Here is a 14,385-nt window from a genome sequence, read left to right on the forward strand (position 1 = left end):
GGAAGGGGAGCAGGTGAATGTTTTTGGATGATCAGAGAAACACACAAAACAGGATATGACAACAGGTAAGGACCATAGGCCCACTATATATTACCTCAGAGAGTGTATGCAGAATTATAACTTGAATCACGATTCACTAATTACTAATGATACTGCGACATACATATGCTATTCTACAATCAGGATACCTATACTCTGCCACAAACCCTATATCCCTAGCTCTACTCCTCCCATTTTTGATGCCAGCCCCTGCTATGGGAATCAGGCCCTTTGCTTGCTGAGTTTGGATACTGCCATGGAGTCAAACAGGCAAGAGTAGATGTCCCTGCATAACAAAAGAAGAGAGATGGAAGGATGTTACAAGCTCCTTTTGATTTTTTTTTTTTATTTTGATAGAAATAGGTTGCAAGTGCAGGTCAGCTCTTTCTACCGCAATAAACGAGGAACAGAAATTCTTCTAAGGAGCAACGCACAGTGGCCCATTTAGGGCAACAAACTCCTGCTCAGGTTTTCCTTAAATAAATGGACATTTTTTTTTTGTTCTGTTCTGCAAACAATTTCTTGCAACTCAATGGCCGTGAGGCTTTATAATTTGCCCCACAGTCCCACAAGATGTCCCAAAATGTCTTTCCGCAGAGTTTCTCAATGCCGGCCGCCCCAAGCCCACCTCCTGTCAACAGCATTCATTTAGGGAAATGGAGGGGAAAGAAACTGTTCTTAGTCTCAGCCACAGTGAATCAAATCTGTTTTAAATAAATGTGTGTGTGTGCGTGCGTGCTTGCTGGGAGATAAAAAATGCCTCATGAATAGAAAACAGTCTTTTAGTTTTAAGCTTTTCCAACAGGTTAAAAGCTTTGCATAATTTAGATTACCAATGAAGGCTGTGAGAGGTGGTCACACTCTGTCTTAGATCAGACGCCACCGTGGGAGCCCAGCTCTGTGCCACAGTCTGAGAGAGGGCCAGCTTACGCCTGTCAGCACTGCCATGTATCTGCACCCAAGAGAAGGGCCGGGGGGCATTACTGACCTCTAGGCACTGATTATATTTAGGGCTTCTGATCCTGGGTGTTAATAAATTGCAATGTAGGTGCTTATTTTTCAGGCAATTAGGTAGATTTGGAAGGTACTAAAAATAGAACATAAGAACATAAGAAATTGCCATACTGAGTCAGACCAAGGGTCCATCAAGCCCAGCATCCTGTTTCCAACAGTGGCCAATCCAGGCCACAAGTACCTGGCAAGTACCCAAAAGTTAAGTCTGTCCCATGCTACTGATGCTAGTAATAACAGTGGCTATTCTTTAAGTCGATTTGTTTAATAGCAGTTAATGGACTTCTCCAAGAACTTATCCAAACATTTTTTAAACCCAGCTACACTAACGGCACTAACCACATCCTCTGGCAACAAATTCCAGAACTTAATTGTGCATTGAATGAAAAAAAATTCTCCAATTAGTTTAAAATATGCTACTTGCTAACTTCATGGCATGCCCCCTAGTCCTTCTATTATCCGAAAGAGTAAATAACCGATTCATATTTACCCATTTTATACCTCTCATGATTTTAAACACCTCTATCATATCCCCCCTCAGCCGTCTCTTCTCCAAGCTGAACAACCCTAACCCCTTTAGTCTTTCCTCATAGGGGAGCTGTTCCATTCCCTTATCATTTTGGTTGCCCTTCTCTGTACCTTTACCAGTGCAACTATATCTTTTTTGAGATGTGGTGACCAGAATTGTACACAGTACTCAAGGTGCAGTCTCACCATGGAGTGATACAGAGGCATTATGACATTTTCTCTTTTATTTACCATTCCTAATAATTCCTAACATTCTATTTGCTTTTTTGACTGCTGCAGCACACTGAACTGAAAATTTCAATGTATTATCCACTATGACACCTGGATATTTTTCATGGGTGGTAGCTCCTAATATGGAACCTAACATCATGTAACTACAGCATGGGTTATTTTTTCCTATATGCATCACCTTGCACTTATCCACATTAAACTTCATTAGCCATTTGGATGCCCAATCTTCCAGTCTCGCAAGATCCTCCTGCAATTTATCATAATCCATTTGTGATTTAACTACTCTGAATAATTTTGTTCATCTGCAGATTTGATTACCTCATTCATCATATTCCTTTCCAGATAATTTATAAATATATTGAAAATCACCGGTCCAAGTACAGATCCCTGAGGCACTCTACTGTTTACCCTTTTCCACTGAGAAAATTGGCCATTTAATCCTACTCTCTGTTTCCTGTCTTTTAACCAGTTTGTAATCCATGAAAGGACATCACCTCCTATCCCATGACTTTTTAGTTTTCTTAGAAGCCTCTCATGAGGGATTTTGTCAAATGCCTTCTGAAAATCCAAATACCCTACATCTACCAGTTCACCTTTATTCACATGTTTATTAATCCCTTCAAAAAAAAAATAAAGCAGATTTGTGATGACTGTGTTCCAATAAACCATGACTTTCCATATGCTCTGTGATTTTGATCTTTAGAATAGTTTCCACTATTTTCCCCGGCACTGGTCAGGCTCACTGATCTATAGTTTCCCCGATCATCCCTGGATCCCTTTTTAATTATTGGGGTTACATTGACCACCCTCCAGTCTTCAAGTACAATGGATGATTTTAATAATAGGTTACAAATTTTAACTAATAAATCTGAAATTTCATTTTTTAGTTCCTTCAGAACCCTGGGGTGCATACCATCTGGTCCAGGTGGTTTGCTACTCTTTAGTTTGTCAATCTGGCCTACTACATCTTCCAGGTTCACAGTGATTTGGCTCAGATCATCCGACTCATCACTCTTGAAAACCATCTCCAGATTCGGTACCTCCCTAACATCCTCATTAGTAAACACAGAAGCATAGAATTAATTTAGTTTTTCTGCAAAGGCTTTATCTTCTTTAAGAGCCCCTTTAACCCCTCGGTCATCTAACGGTCCAACCGACTCCCTCCAGGTTTCTTGTTTTGAATATATTTTTTAAAGTTTTTATTATGAGTTTTTGCTTCTACATATTCTCTTTTAGCCTGCTTTATCAATGTTATACACTTAGCTTGACAATGCTTATTCCTTTTCCTATTTTCTTCAGATGTATCCTTCTTCCAATTTTTGAAGGATTTTCTTTTAGGCTAAAATACCCTCTTTCACCTCACCTTTTAACCATGCCGGCAATCATTTTGCCTTCCTTCCACCTTTCTTAATGTGTGGAATACATCTGGACTATGTTTCTAGGATTCTATTTTTAAACAATGTCCAAGCCTATTGTACACTTTTAACCTTTACAGCTGCACCATTCAGGTTTTTCTATTTTCCTTATTTTATCAGTTTCCCTTTTGAAAATTTAGTGTTAAAGCTGTAGATTTACATATTGTCCATCCAGGAACTTTATGTCTCTAGCATATCCTGATGTTAAATTTACCCAGTCAATTTTGGGATAATTTAAATCTCCCAGTATTACTGCACTACAAAATAAGTTGGCTTCCTTGATTTCTTTTAGCATTTCATCATCTGTCTGATCATTTTGGTCAAGTGGACGGTAGTGTACTCCTAGCACTATACTTTTACCCAACACATATGGGACATCTTCCCATAAAGATTCTACTGTGCCTTTAATCTCTTGTATGATCTTTATCCTGTTGGACTCTATGCCCTCCCGGACATAAAGTGCCACACCCCCACCAAGTTGATTCTCCCTATCATTGTGATATAATTTGTACCCTGATATAGCACTGTCCCATTGGTTATTCTCCTTCCATGAGGTCTCTGAGATGCCAATTATATATATATCTCATCAGGGCTTTATTTGGTGGTGGTGGGAGTGACTGTACAAACCGGCTTCTCTCAGGGAATAACAATGCTAGCCAGACTGGAAGAGGCATGTGTACAGCTCTCTTAATGCAAGCCGGTGTGGAGTTGATATATTTAATGTGATAGATATAAATTGCAAGTGCTGGTCAGCTCTTTATACCACAACAAACTAGAAAGAGCAAAGTATTCTGAAGAGCAAACCACAAGAGACTGGATTTGTCTGTGATCCCGAGATCCAATGAAGCTCAATCAGCTACAAAGCAGAGACTCAACAGCTGTGCCAAGGTCATTTTCCAAAACTGAATTAGGGCCTAACAAGATGGAGTGAAATTACAACTTCATTAGTGGTGCACATGGTTTTGGTTAATTAATGATCTCCAAGAACTGAGCTGGAAGGATACATGTGAGCTGGTACATGCGTCGTCTCCCCAGCCCCCCCATTCCCACAGGCTGGCAGCAGATACACAGGAACAGCTGGCCATAGAAATGGAAGCCAGCCAAGACACTGATTAAAACCATTTCTGGGAAAAATGGAAGGAAGAGAGACAGACAGAAAGAGACAGTGTCAGAAAAAAGATAAGAAAGAAACTATAACAAGTTTAAAAGGGAAAGGAGAGACAAGAGAAGCCAGCCAATGTCACAGTCAGGACAGATGATCAGTGCTTCCTTCCACCACCAATTGTGTACTTCAGAGCCACTGAAATCTATTGACTCTCTTTTAGTGATCTTGGAGTCAAACCTAACTGCAGTTAGAGGCCAGCTTCTTTCCAGAGTCCTCATGTCAGGTAATGATTAGGTTGGATATTGTAGTATTCTTTCTGGCGCATTATTATTCCTTTTAATGTATCCCCACTTCAGAAAAGATGAATGGTAATAGGTAATGATCCTATGGCGATCATGCCAGTTTTTTTCAACATTTTTGTAAGCAATAATTGTAAGAACTATGAGGGAAAGGTTTGTCGTTTTGTGGATGATACTAAAACCTGCAACAATTATATCTCATGGACAGATTGACAGTGATCTGGGCCCCTAGGCAATAAGGTCATTGTCGCCTAACCACCCATCCGAGGTGAGGGGTGAGGGGAGAGTGGGCCCATGGAACGGCTACGGCTGTGGGCCCTCGGGCACTGCCCTATTACCTGACTGGTCAGGCCATCCCTGTTCTACCTGATGATCTTAAGGTGGCCAAACAGGTGGATAAAGTGACAGCAAAAACCAGAAGGATGTTTGGGTGTGTAGGGAGAGGAATGGTCAGCAGAAAAAGAGAGGTGATATTGCCCCTGTATAAGTTCCCGGTGAGATCTCACTTGGAATACTGTGTACAGTTCTGGAGACCGCACCTTTCAAAGGATATAAACCAGATGGAGTCGGTTCAGAGGTGGTGACTAAAATGGTCAATGGTCTTTGTTCTAAACTTATGGGGATAGACTTAAAGATCTAAGCATGTAGACCCTAGAGGGATAGGGGAGATATGAAAGAGACATTTAAATATCTCCAAGGTTTCCAAGCTTCCTTCAATGGTAAGGAAGCTCTAGAACAAGAGGTCATGGAAGGAGGGTGAAAGTAGGTAGACTCAGGAGTACTTTAAGGTGCTGGATGCATGGAATAGCCTTCCAGTAAAGGTGATAGAGACTAGGACAGTATCTGAATTTTAAAAAAGCATGGGATAAGCAAAGGGGATCTGTGAGGAGTGGAAGGGATTGTTAAATTGAGTAATTGGTGTGGATGGGCAGACTAGATAGGCCATATGGTCTTTTTCTGCCATCACATTTCTATGTTAGAAGAGCGAAATCCTTAAACTATACACACAGGCACCAATGTAAAGACTGCAAGATTCAGTGCATGTTTATCCTGGTAGAAGGTTTAGTATATATGTGAGCATATTTATATGATAGGACTTGAGACATGTTGAGAAAACCCATGAGAGAGTCAAAAATATGTGGACGACATTCAGAAAAGTAGGATAGGGAGAGGATCTCCTGAGTGACAGAAGATACCAAATTCATACCCTGAATTACTGCCATTTATGAAGCATGAAAGGTAGAGAGAAAGTAAAGTGTGTGTGCACAAAGAAACAGAGAATATGTGTGCAGATAAAGGCCATCAGGCCCATCCAGTCTGCCTGTCTCCATCTTCTGTCCCACTTACCACAGGCCTTAATTGATCCTTGGCACACCAATTCTTTTCCCCACCTCCAAAGATCCCCCTGTGCTTGACCCGTGCTTTCTTGAAATATGATCCTTTTATTGTTTCCACCATTGCCAGTGGGAGAGAGTTTCCTGGATCCATCAACCTTTCTGTGAAGATATGTTTCCTCAGACTGCTCCTGAGTCTTCTCCTTCACTCTCATCCTGTGGCCCCTCGTTCTCATGCTTTCCTTCCTTTGAAAAAGGCTTGTGTATGAATTCCTTGGAGGTTATGTGAATGTTTCTCACATATTCCCTCTATTCTTCCTTTCCTCTGGGGTAGACAGGTTTAGGAACTTAAATATGTTCCCATATGTTTGATGGTAAAGGCTGCTGATCATTTTAGCAGCTGTTCTCTGAACCAACTCCATCCTAACTTGGATAGAATTAGTCTAACCTTAAGTTCAGATGTTGGAGTTATTATTATTATGTGTCTTGATAAATCACAATGGAGTCTATGAATTCTACTTGACTCATAACTGAGGACAAAAGTTCATGGTTTTGGGAGTGCATTTTTAAAGCTATGTGCTATTAGACTATACCATCCTTATATATTATCATCTGATTTATGTACAGTCATCCAGGGAGAACTTTCCACCTGGATTTCTATAACGTGCTGTATCGAAAATTACCATTTTATCTATTGCACAGACTCCAACAAATTCAGAATATTGTACCTTATATTATCATGAATGGATACAGATATAGAATTGCCCTGATTTTACATGTGATTCATTGGCTCCCAGATATCTGGCTAGCAAAATTAAACATATTAATCTTGACTTTCATAATTCTGAATGATTTTGTGAAGGGTAGCGGGCGTGTGAGCCCTTTGTGCTAGGCACAGTTGTTGCAGCCTCGAGGGCAAACCCACAAGGCCCATGCTGGCAGCTGGCAAATGCGCCCTGTAGTGGGACAGTCTGGAGCTGGCTAACGTAACTCCTACCCAAAGTGCCCCCGGAATGCTCTTGAGTTATCCATCTAAATACTTCTGAAATGGACCTCAAAGCTTTTTCTGGAAAAAGATTCGTGATGGACAGCCCTCTTGACCTGTTTGTTTAAATCTTACATTGCGCCCATATACCACATTCTTGCCAGTTTGGATGTGGGATATCATATTTTCACTGATGATATTCAATTTTTTACCTCCATTAAAGACTCCCTTAAAGAAACATTGGATAAGATTTCTTTATGCTTGACTACTCTACAGGGATGACTAAGCACTAATAAGCATGTTAATCATCAAGAATAGTGATATTTTATATCTCGCCAGATATCCTGAAGATGAAGTTCCTTGCTCAATCTCCATTGATGGAACATCAATACCCATAGTTCATCAAGCCCCTAACTTAGGAGTCATTCTGGACTCCAGGCTTACTATGAAATCACATATTGGTCAGGTAGTTAAGAGTGCATATTATAAACTTCATTTATTGCGCAGATTGCAGCCTTATTTATTTGAGAATGATCTAAAACCAATTATGCCTTCTTGTGTACTTTCGTCCCTAGACTATTTTAATGTCCTGCATCTAGGGATCCCTCAAGCAACTATCCAAGCTCTTCAATGTGTACAAAACTCAGGAGCTCAGATAGTATCTGGTATTCCAGCCTGCCAACATATTACACCTATTCTAAGTTACATCGGTTACCCATAAAATGGCACATCAAATTTAAGACTCTGATACTAGTGTTTAAAAGACTTAATGATCTGGAATCACCATGCTTTAATGCTGCCTTAAAATTGTATCATCCATCCAGGCCATTGAGATCAGCCTCACTGGAACTGCTTGATGTCCCTTCATTTCATGTCATCAGGTTATTTGAGACACAAGAACAGTTATTTTATGTCCGGGGACCTGAGTTATGGAACCAACTGCCACGAGAAATAAATAAAGAGATTTTGATTATACAATTCAGGAAGAAGGTCAAGAGTCTCTTTTTCTCACAAGCATTTGATTAGATTCTGACAGGACTTTTGCACTGAAGAATTTTAGCAGAGCTATAAGGATTTTATATGTGTTTGGTTTTTGGATTTTATTTTTATGGTTTTATTTTGTTTTTAGGAGCCAATGTTGTTTTTATATTGTTTATGTTTTGGGGTTTTTTTTAACTATTATGGATGTATTATTGTAAACTACTTTGGAAATATGATAAGTGGTCTATACATTTTTCAATAAACAAATATTTTTAACTTTTAGAAAAATAACATTTTTGCATTTTAAGCAGGCTTTCTCTCAGATTTAGTACTTTTAGGATCTATAGTTCCCATAAAGATATGATCGGTGATGATATAGTTGCTAGATCAGCGGTTCTCAACCTATGGGTCGCGACCCCGGCGGGGGTCGAACGCCCAAAACACAGGGGTCGCCTTGTGTCGCGCGCTCCCGGTCTCTCCCGCTGCCGTTGCCGCCGGGCTGTCAGCACGTTCAAGCCCAGCGGGAACGGCAGCGGCGCTAGAAGATGCTGTGCACCCGTGGCTGGGCCTTTTCTTCTTCCTGCGCCTGCCCCCCCCCTCCCGTGACCCGGAACAGGAAGTGAATCGCGGTGCGCGGGAAGGAGAGAGAGCTGCGCCGCGCGAAAAAGTAGCAGCAGCGGCTGCAGCATCGGTCCTCGAGCAATAGAAGTAGCCGGTAATGGAGAAAGGAGACAGCAGCATGAGCTTCCCGCGGCCGATGGGATTCTTCTTTCTTGGCCAGCGGAGGCTGCTGCAGCTCCCATTTGTGCTGGGGGGGGGGGGGGGAAGGAAGTGAGTGAGAGAAAGAGAGAGAAGCAGCCAGCCAGCCTGTGTGTGATTGACTGGTCAGAGAGCTGATGTGTGTGTGTGTATGTGAGAGACAATGAAAGTGATTGCTCAGGGAGATGACTGATGTGTATCTGAGAGTGTGAGACATTAGTCAGGGAGGTGACTGATGTGTGTGTGTGTGTGAGAGAGAGAAAAAGCATGGAAGTGAGAAGTCTGGGTATGTGAGAAAGCATGGGCGTAAGAAGCCTGGTGTTGTGGGGGTGAAAGAAAGCATGGGAGTGAGAAACCTGGGTGAGTGTGCATGCATGAGAGAGAGAGACTGCTTGGTAAGGTGATGGTGCGTGTGAGAGAAAAAGACTGGTGTGTGTGTGTGTGAATATGAGAGAATGTGATTCAGGGAATGAGAAGCCTGTGCACGTGGAGAGAACAAGCATGGGAGTGAGAGACTGGTGAGTGAGTGAGTGAGTGAGTGAGTGTGTGTGTGTGTGTGTGTGAGAGAGAGAGAGACAGAGAAAGTGATTATGAGAGTGAGAAGCCCATATATGTAAGTAGAACACGGGAGTGGTAAGCCTGTGTGTGTGTGTGTGTATGGCATGAGAGAAACTGTTCAGGAAGGTGACTGGTGTGTGTGTGTGTGTGTGTGAGAAAGTGATTATGAGAGTGAGAAGCCCGTATATGTAAGTAGAACATGGGAGTGGGAAGCCTGTGTGTGTATGGCATGAGAGAAACTGTTCAGGAAGGTGACTGGTGTGTGTGTGCCAAAGACTGTTTGGGAGATGATTGGTGTGTGAGAGACAGAAACTGGTCATGGGGGCATGACTGGTATGGTGTGTGTGTGTGAGAGACATGGGCACTAAGGAAGAGGACCATAAGTATAGAGCTTAGCTTCTACTGCTGCTTCTGGTGAGTGCCACGGCCTGCAGGGAAGGGGAGTAGGAGAGCTGCTGGAGGGGGTAAGTAAAGGTGGCTTTTTAAGTTTATTTTTCTTGACTGCCATTTTAATTGTGTGATGTCTGCTTTTTTGAAATATTTTATTGGTGTTTGGAGAATGTTTAATAGTTTTTATGAGTTTTTAATTGTTGGATGTTCATAGCTGTTTTGAAACATTTATTCTGCTTATTAGTATAGTTTTACAATTATTTCTGTGTGGGGATATATAGCTGCTTGCTAGTTCTGTTTTCCTAATAAGAGGTGTATTGGTTTTTAGGACCTGATTTAATATTTGTAGTGTTGCCTTTTCATAGATAGGGTTGCTCCTGTTTGAGTGTATTCCATAATACAGGTGTAACTGTGTGCGGATTAGTTTATGTGCATTACTACAGATCCTGGGAGTATGTTAGGTCGGTTCTGTGTCTGTTACCGAGATGAGATATTTTGCTAGCATGTAAGCGTTTGTATCGGTCTTATTTGTTGTGTTTTCTCAGAGGACATGCATTGGTGGTAAACTGCTGTCTTTTCATAAGTAGGGCTATTGAGCCTGGAAATAGAAGGAGTTTGAGTTGCTGTTACTGAGATGTCACTAGAACCAGAATATCTTTTTTGTAGGGTGAGTTGTATGGGGAATGTCATAATTCTGCTTTACATCCATTATTGTGGGTCAGGGGGGTTCCTGTGGATACAAACTGTACTTTTACATCTAGCCCCGTGACGATCATGGGTCAGTGTGCCATGCATGTGAGAACCTATGGTGAGTTGAGTTACATTCACATTATAAATGTCATAATTAAATGATAAGTGTGCACTAAAATCCAACCCCATCCATAACCCCGCCCCCATATGACCAAAGCCCCGCCCTCACCCCACCCTCACGGGGCGAGGGCGGGGCGAGGGGTCACCGCAACATGAGGAACTGTATTGCGGGGTCACGGCATTAGAAAGGTTGAGAACCACTGTGCTAGATGGACAAATGATATTACTTTGGGGCCAAAGTTGTATTTTGTTTAGGTTATTTTTTAAACTTATTTTTACATTGATATTATATATTTTTCTAGCAAAAAATGTCCATTGTTGCTCAGGTAGTCTGGTCTAAAACAGCCTGTGTATGTGCACATTTATATGTGCTTGTTGGTGTGGGGGCCCTCTGCCTACATGTGTCTGGTTGTGTGCACACGTGTGTGTTTATGGAAGCTTGTGTGTGTGTGCCTTCCTGTGCCTGTGTGACTTTCCTTTGCTTGTGTATGTATGTATGTCTCTGCCTGTGTCTGTGCCTGCCTGTGTGTGTGTGCCTGCGGGTGTGGGGGCCTCTGCCTGTGTGATGGGGTATCTGTATGTCTGCTTGTATCTGGAATGTATGTTTAGGGGAGATTGTCTGTGTGAGTCTTCCTGTGCTTATGTATGTCTGTCTGCATGCGTGTGTGTCTACCTGTGCCTGTATGTGTACCTGTATCGGTGTGTGAGGGTATGTGCCTGTGTGCATCAGGATCTGAGCCTGTGTGTGGGGACCTGTGCCTGTTTGTGTCTGCCTGTGTTTGTGTCTCTGCTTGTGTCTGTGTGCCTGTGCCTGCCTCTGTGTGTGTGTGTGTATATATGTGAACCTGTGGGGGTTATGAGTCAGTGTGTGTGCATGTGCAAGCTCGTGCACACTTGTGTGAGCTTGTATGCGCCAATGCATGTGTGCCTATACCTTCCTGTCCCTGTATGTGTAATCATGAGAGACGAGGCTTTGCATACAGAGCATATTAATGTAGCCCTTTTTTGGAGAATATATCTGATTCCAAAGGGCCAAAAAAAGATTTTCTTAGACTGGGTTAGCTCCTCTGCTATTTCCCCCAACTCTTCTGTCTCCAAGGGGTGAATTCTGTTCTGTGGGGGGAAGGCTAACCTTCTGGGCCCAGGCACTGGAAACCTTATGTATGGGTGTGTTGCCATAGCTCTTTGGGACAGGTACATTGATAAAACAGGCAGGACTCACTGGATGGGTGTTCAAAACAATATTTACTGTGGTTGATTGCATAAAAATCAATAAGAGCAAATACTAAAGGGATCCACATACATCCAGATTCTTTGTCCATAAAGGAGCACAGCTTTAAGTTGTATCTCCCTCTGTGGAAGTGTCCCTTGGTACTGAAGCCTGGAACTAGTATCTCATCCATGGTGTGGCATAAATTGGTGTCCCAAGGTGGCTGGGGTGTCCTAACCAGGGCGGATGCTCCTTTCCCCCTCAGCACCTGATATCCAGAGGATCTCCCACCTGCTTTTGCCCTGTGTCCCAAGGAGGAAACTCCTGTGGAGGCTCTCCAGATGTTCCCTTCCCTTCCCTCATTGACTCCCCCTCACAAGTCAGACTGCTACTCCTTCAGAATGAAGGAGCATTACTGGAACAGTTCTTCTTACAGTCCAGTTCTGGGTAAAGAATACTTCCTTCCCAATTCAGACGGTAAACTCAAATCTTCTCGAAAATACTGGATCTCAACTACAGGTCTCTGCAACCTCCTCTTGATGGGGCAAAGGGGTGTACAGATCCCTCCTGCACTGCTGGAGAGGGGATTTCAACCTCCCAGAAGGCACAGGTTTAAATAGCAAAATCCTTATTATGTGGAGAAAAATAGAAAAAAGAAAATAACTCTCTTCAATCCTCTCTTCCCTCCAGTCTATCAGCAAGACTGCCTAGGCAATGTCTTTTCCTCTCTGTGCTAGACTGGGCGGGGGGCCTAACTTGGAGAGCACACTGAACACACATCTTTACTTCATGAAAGCAAAACTACACTGCCTCCCTACTCTCACTCCTATTCCCCCCTCATGGACTTAGAGCTATCCCTTCTAACAAGCCTTGGAGGGAGGTAGTATTGCAATACTATGACCCGCTAGATGACCGGGGGCTGGGGGCTAGGGTCATCAATTGGAGGCCTCATAGTCTCTACATTAGCGAACATTACCCAGTGTTGCTGGTCAATAACAGCCTGTGGATGCCTCTGCCTGTGGGTGTGCGTGAGTGTCTTTGTGTGCAACAGAGGTTTGCAGATACAGCACATTGCCTTTGCACAGTGGCTACAGACAGACACAAGCCTTTTATATATAGACAAGCCATTAAGCCCGTAACAATGGGCTACATTAAAAAATGTTTTCGGTCCGTTTTCGGACACTGCACCCGTCTACACTTCTTTTCCCTCATTCCCCCTTCCCCTTCTCATTCTCATTCACCTCAGGGGGGGGAAGGGGGGGTCACTCACCCCCCCTTCCCTCCCCTGCCCCCACTCAACTCCACAACTCCCTCCCCTCACTCTCACCTACCCGCTCATTCTCCCTCCCCCACTCTCACCTCCCCCCTCATTCTCCCTCCCCCCACTCACCTCCCCCCACTCACCTCCCCCTCATTCTCCCTCCCCCCCACTCTCACCTCCCCCCTCATTCTTCCTCCCCTCACTCTCACCTCCCCCTCATTCTCCCTTCCCTCACTCTTACCTCCCCCCTCTCCTCACTCACCTCCCCCCTCATTCTCCCTCCCCTCACTCTCACCTCCCCCTCATTCTCCCTCCCCCCACTCACCTCCCCCCTCATTCTCCCTCCCCACTCTCACCTCCCCCCACTCACCTCCCCCTCATTCTCCCTCCCCTCACTTTCACCTCCCCCCTCATTTTCCCTCCCCTCACTCTCACCTCCCCCTCATTCTCCCTCCCTCACTCTCACCTTTCCCCTCATTCTCCCTCCCCTCACTCTCACCTCCCCCCTCATTCTCCCTTCCCTTCCCTCACTCTCATCTCCCCCCTCATTCTCCCTCCCCTCACTCTCACCTCCCCCTCATTCTCCCTTTCACTCCCTCCCCTTCCCTCACTCTCACCTCCCCCCTCACTCTCATCCCCTCCCAGCTCATCCACACCCCCTTCCCTCTCCCTCTTTTGCTCTTCAGCGCGGCCCGCTCACGGAGACTGGAGGTCTCCGGGGATCCCTCCCTGGTGCGCACCTCAGCTGCTCCTTTCTGCCGCTGCATTTCCTCCCGATATCGCCGCCACCGCTCCGCGCAGCTATTGTAGCTCGGCCGCCCAACATTCCCATACTGCCACTGCTCCGCCTGATATCGCTGCTGCTCCGCCGCTGCTGCTCCTCCTCCCAGCGCTATCTTAGCTCCGGCTCTGACCTCCGCTCTGACCGACATGCTCTCCCGCCGCGCACGTCGGCCCGCGCACGTCGGTCAAGCTTCATTTATCTAGATAGATAGACGGATAGACAGCTAGCTAGCTAGATAGATAGTATTTATTGTGCTATTTTGTTTTTAAATAGGAGTATGATTAATGTTAGGGATGTGTATTTGTTTAAAATGAATATGGAATCTGAACCAATCAGGCAGATTTGTTTTGGATTTCCAAAACAAACAACTAGTGCCCCTGAAAATTCTGAAAATGTATGAGTTAAATTGCTTTGGAAATGTTGTACAGTATGTTCAAAAATGAATAAAAAGTGAAAAATGAATAAGCCCTCCAAAAAATGAAAAAAATAAAAAAAGGATCTGAAAATGAATGAACAAACCAAAACAAAATATTTTCATGCACGCCTCCCTAATTATTGAATTGGTTTGTACTATGTCAAGGTAGGTAATCCAGTTCTCGAGTGCCACAAACAATTTGATTTTCAGGATATCCATGATGAATATGCATGAGATATATCTGCGTACAATGGAGGCACTGCATGCAGA

This window comes from Rhinatrema bivittatum, chromosome 5, assembly GCF_901001135.1.
Source record: "Rhinatrema bivittatum chromosome 5, aRhiBiv1.1, whole genome shotgun sequence".
NCBI classification, from domain to species: domain Eukaryota; kingdom Metazoa; phylum Chordata; class Amphibia; order Gymnophiona; family Rhinatrematidae; genus Rhinatrema; species Rhinatrema bivittatum.